This window comes from Onychostruthus taczanowskii, unplaced genomic scaffold (assembly GCF_017590055.1).
Source record: "Onychostruthus taczanowskii isolate IOZ18803 unplaced genomic scaffold, ASM1759005v1 scaffold265, whole genome shotgun sequence".
Classification (NCBI taxonomy): Eukaryota; Metazoa; Chordata; class Aves; order Passeriformes; family Passeridae; genus Onychostruthus; species Onychostruthus taczanowskii.
This window is the reverse complement of record NW_024499962.1, coordinates 15123-20286: the sequence shown is the minus strand read 5'-3', so window position 1 is coordinate 20286 and position 5164 is coordinate 15123. Positions and strand designations below refer to the sequence as shown.

Here is a 5164-nt window from a genome sequence, read left to right as displayed (position 1 = left end):
GGGAGGCGGCACAGCCCGGGACAGTGGCACTGCCATGGGGAGGCGGCACAGCCCGGGACAGTGGCACTGCCATGGGGAGGCGGCACAGCCCGGGACAGTGGCACTGCCATGGGGAGGCGGCACAGCCCGGGACAGTGGCACTGCCATGGGGAGGCGGCACAGCCCGGGACAGTGGCACTGCCATGGGGAGGCGGCACAGCCCGGGACAGTGGCACTGCCATGGGGAGGCGGCACAGCCCGGGACAGTGGCACTGCCATGGGGAGGCGGCACAGCCCGGGACAGTGGCACTGCCATGGGGAGGCGGCACAGCCCGGGACAGTGGCACTGCCATGGGGAGGCGGCACAGCCCGGGACAGTGGCACTGCCATGGGGAGGCGGCACAGCCCGGGACAGTGGCACTGCCATGGGGAGGCGGCACAGCCCGGGACAGTGGCACTGCCATGGGGAGGCGGCACAGCCCGGGACAGTGGCACTGCCATGGGGAGGCGGCACAGCCCGGGACAGTGGCACTGCCATGGGGAGGCGGCACAGCCCGGGACAGTGGCACTGCCATGGGGAGGGGGCACAGCTCAGGACACTGTTGCTGTCTCTGCCACATTGTCCCTGTCACAGTGTCCCTGTCACAGTGTCCCGGTGTCCCTGTCCCTGGCACAGTGTCCCTGCCCATGTCCCTGTCCCTGGCACAGTGTCACTGTCCCTGTCACAGTGTCCCTATCCCGTGTCCCTGTCGCAGTGTCACAGTGTCCCTGTCCCTGTCCCTATCCCGTGTCCCTGTCCCTATCCCGTGTCCCTGTCCCTGTGTCCCTGCCGTGTCCCTGTCACAGTGTCACAGTGTCCCTGTCCCTGTCACAGTGTCACAGTGTCCCTGCCCCTGTCCCTGTCCCTGCCCGTGTTGCTGTCCCTGTCCCTGTGTCCCTGTCCCTGTCTCGTGTCGCTGTCACGGTGTCCCTGTCAGTGTCCCTGTCACAGTGTCCCTGCCCGTGTCCCTGTCCCTGTCACAGTGTCCCTGTGTCCCTGTCCCTGTCCCGGTGTCCCTGTCCCTATCCCGTGTCCCTGTCCCTGTCCCGGTGTCCCTGTCCCTATCCCGTGTCCCTGTCCCTGTCCCGGTGTCCCTGTCCCTATCCCGTGTCCCTGTCCCTGTCCCGGTGTCCCTGTCCCTATCCCGTGTCCCTGTCCCTGTCCCGGTGTCCCTGTCCCTATCCCGTGTCCCTGTCCCTGTCCCGGTGTCCCTGTCCCTATCCCGTGTCCCTGTCCCTGTCCCGGTGTCCCTGTCCCTATCCCGTGTCCCTGTCCCTGTCCCGGTGTCCCTGTCCCTATCCCGTGTCCCTGTCCCTGTCCCGGTGTCCCTGTCCCTATCCCGTGTCCCTGTCCCTGTCCCGGTGTCCCTGTCCCTATCCCGTGTCCCTGTCCCTGTCCCGGTGTCCCTGTCCCTATCCCGTGTCCCTGTCCCTGTCCCGGTGTCCCTGTCCCTATCCCGTGTCCCTGTCCCTGTCCCGGTGTCCCTGTCCCTATCCCGTGTCCCTGTCCCTGTCCCGGTGTCCCTGTCCCTATCCCGTGTCCCTGTCCCTGTCCCGGTGTCCCTGTCCCTATCCCGTGTCCCTGTCCCTGTCCCGGTGTCCCTGTCCCTATCCCGTGTCCCTGTCCCTGTCCCGGTGTCCCTGTCCCTATCCCGTGTCCCTGTCCCTGTCCCGGTGTCCCTGTCCCTATCCCGTGTCCCTGTCCCTGTCCCGGTGTCCCTGTCCCTATCCCGTGTCCCTGTCCCTGTCCCGGTGTCCCTGTCCCTATCCCGTGTCCCTGTCCCTGTCCCGGTGTCCCTGTCCCTATCCCGTGTCCCTGTCCCTGTCCCGGTGTCCCTGTCCCTATCCCGTGTCCCTGTCCCTGTCCCGGTGTCCCTGTCCCTATCCCGTGTCCCTGTCCCTGTCCCGGTGTCCCTGTCCCTATCCCGTGTCCCTGTCCCTGTCCCGGTGTCCCTGTCCCTATCCCGTGTCCCTGTCCCTGTCCCGGTGTCCCTGTCCCTATCCCGTGTCCCTGTCCCTGTCCCGGTGTCCCTGTCCCTATCCCGTGTCCCTGTCCCTGTCCCGGTGTCCCTGTCCCTATCCCGTGTCCCTGTCCCTGTCCCGGTGTCCCTGTCCCTATCCCGTGTCCCTGTCCCTGTCCCGGTGTCCCTGTCCCTATCCCGTGTCCCTGTCCCTGTCCCGGTGTCCCTGTCCCTATCCCGTGTCCCTGTCCCTGTCCCGGTGTCCCTGTCCCTATCCCGTGTCCCTGTCCCTGTCCCGGTGTCCCTGTCCCTATCCCGTGTCCCTGTCCCTGTCCCGGTGTCCCTGTCCCTATCCCGTGTCCCTGTCCCTGTGTCCCTGTCCCTGTCTCGTGTCGCTGTCACGGTGTCCCTGTCAGTGTCCCTGTCACAGTGTCCCTGCCCGTGTCCCTGTCCCTGTCACAGTGTCACGGTGTCCCTTGTGTCTCTGTCCCGGTGTCCCTGTCCCTGTCCCTATCCCCTGTCCCTGTCCCTGTCCCGGTGTCGCCGTCCCCGCCCCGTTCCCGCCTCCCGCGCGCGCCGCCCGCGCTCATGCCCGCCAGGGGGCGCTGCGGGGCCGCGTTTCCCCTCACGGAGCCCCGGGAGCGCCGCGGGCCCGGAGCTCGGCACGGAGGCGGCCCCGGGCACCAGCCGCTGCCACACCCGTACCTGCCGCCGCCCAGGTAACCCCAGAGTGCCCCGGAACGCTTCCAGGTACGGGGCGGCCGCGGCTGCTGTGCCGGGCCTCGGCCCCGCCGCGGGCGGGAACTCTGAGCCGGCCTGCGGCCGAGGGAAGCCGCTCCCCCTTGGCCTGGCGCTCCGAGCCTTGCCCGAGTCCCTGTGCGGCTCTCCCCGAGCCCCCTGGGCCGCTGGAAGGGGTCCCAAAGCCTCGGGGGGGAGCTGCCCCCCTCATCCCAGGGCGCTCCGGGGAGGGGAACATCGGCCCTCCGAGACTGGAATGAAATCTATGACAGATGGCTCCAAAAAAACCCCTCAAAAAGCAATTATCAAAGGGGGAAGGCTTTGGAACATGTCCTTTGAAATCCAAATTTGTTTAGCATTTTTAGCAGCTGAAATAATTTTCGGAGCATCTGATGAGAGCTTTGAGTGCTTCCTTCCCTCCTCTCCCTCGCCAAGCCATCCGTTCGGAGGCTGCCGCTGGCACAGCGAGTTCCCTCCTTCGGTGCCATTTTGCACTGGGGACAAACCACGACGTGTCCTTTGGAAACCTCCTGTGGCTTCGCAGAGGTTCTTCAAACCTCACTAGGTGGGAACGTGTCTCGTTACAGCTTCCCTTCCTTCCTCGCTCCGTCCTGATCTTCTCTTCTCCCTCCACCAAAAAGATGGGGATTAATCACTCCCCTTCTCTGCTAGCCATAGGAAGCACCAGATCACTGGAAAAATTCATGCTGTCCCGTAGCTGAGGGGTGAAGGAAGCTCGGCCGTCGTCGTGGCATTTTGAAACTGCTCCAGGGCACTGCAGCTCCCACAGGGAATGTGGGTACCCAGCCAGCTCCCGTGAAAGCAGATCCGGGCCCCGCGGAGCTTTTCCAACCCTGGCACAATGAATTTCCCTTCCCCGCCTTGTGCCCGTGGGCAGCTGAAGGGGCACGGCCCCGCTGCCCCCACCAGAACCTCTGCCCAGGCTTCACATCCGATGGGATGAGTCTCAGAAAAGAGGATAACAAGGCCCTGGGAGGAGATTAAAGTTCGCTCCTTCTGGTGTCAATCTGGAGGACAAACAGCCTCTAATCCCGCTCCAAAGGGGAGATCCGAGGCCTTTAAGTCTCTTAAGTGTGGGCTCAGCCTGGAGCTGCCCTCGGGCTCCGCAGCTCCTTCCTGCTGCCAGGCTGGGCAGAGGGGGGCTCTGGGCCGGGGAAAGGGGGGCACATCCCAGCCAGGGGGGGCTCTGCACCCCCAGATCCCGGCTCTTCCCTGGGTTCCAGTCGGTGGGATGGCTGCGAGGCCGTGCCCTTGCTTTGGGTATGGGGATCAAATCCACACTCTTGGAGCAACTTCCCCGGGGCTGAGACTTGTTTGTTCTTTTCCTTACAACTCTGATGGCAATGAAACTCAGGTTTCCTAGGATGGAATAAAGCTGGTTCAGTCAGGGAGACCCGGAGAGGGAAGCGTGGGGGCGAGTTTGGGAACGCGCTAAACCCTTGTGCTTTTTGGGCTGCAGATTCACCCCGAGGGGCGTGAGGTTCTCCCGCAGAGCCAGGAATTCCAGCAGAAATTCCACCATTTTCGCCTCCCGGGGTGTCACCCGCGCTGTCTCCTGGAAGCTGTCCCAGATGGGTTGGGAAAGCAGAGCTTTTCCTCTGCAGCAAAAACCACGAGCCCCGGTGAGAAAGCTGCGAGGTGCTGCCAGGTGTGCTGCCTGCATCCTACCTGGAACTGGGCCAGGAGCTGGAAAATGAGCACGGGAGGGAGGAAAGGAGGGAAAGAGAGAAGAACCGGAGCGTGGCTAATGCAATTACACCTCGAGCAGGCCGAGCGGCGCTAATCCCCGTGCCGTACCTGCGGGGAGGAGGAGATCGGTGAGGAAGGGCTCTCAGAATCCTCGGCCTCTCGCAAAGCCCCCGGGCACAGCGGGGATTTGGCCCTTGGATTGCTTCGGGGATGTCCTGCCGCGGGCTTGGGAGGGTGTGTCCCTGCCGGAGAGCGTTTGATTGCAGAGAATCTGAGTTAATAAGCTGGGCTTTATTTATTCATGGGGGTGTCCCAGCACGCACAGGCTCCGGTCCCGTGTCTGCTCCCGCTTCGGGGTTCGTCTCTTTGTGTCAGCGAGGGAAACAGTAAAAAAGCCAAATATTTGTACACGTCCGCCTAAAATCAAATTTCCCAGAGGCGCTTCCGTAACGCACCCCGCTCCCAAAGGCTCCCAAACACCTCCTGCACGTGGGATCCTGGTCTGGGATCCCTGGGCAGATCCCATGGGATCCAGGGCTGGCTTCTGGAGCAGATCCTGTGGGATCCAAGGCTGGCTCCTGGAGCAGATCCCGTGGGATCCAGAGCTCCTGGAGCAGATCCTGTGGGATCCAGAGCTCCTGGAGCAGATCCTGTGGGATCCAGAGCTCCTGCAGCAGATCCTGTGGGAGCCATGGCTGCTCCTGGAGCAGATCCCGTGGGATCCAGGGCTCCTGGAG

General features: G+C 64.1%; 1 long non-coding RNA gene across 1 annotated transcript; it reads left to right on the top strand.

The window, feature by feature from the left end:
• The first annotated feature begins 2592 nt into the window (after positions 1 to 2592).
• On the top strand, positions 2593 to 4872 carry LOC121337382. Its single transcript, XR_005952894.1, has 3 exons — positions 2593 to 2698; positions 3074 to 3282; positions 3390 to 4872. It is a non-coding gene; the product is annotated as an uncharacterized LOC121337382 (long non-coding RNA).
• Positions 4873 to 5164: the final 292 nt, after the last annotated feature.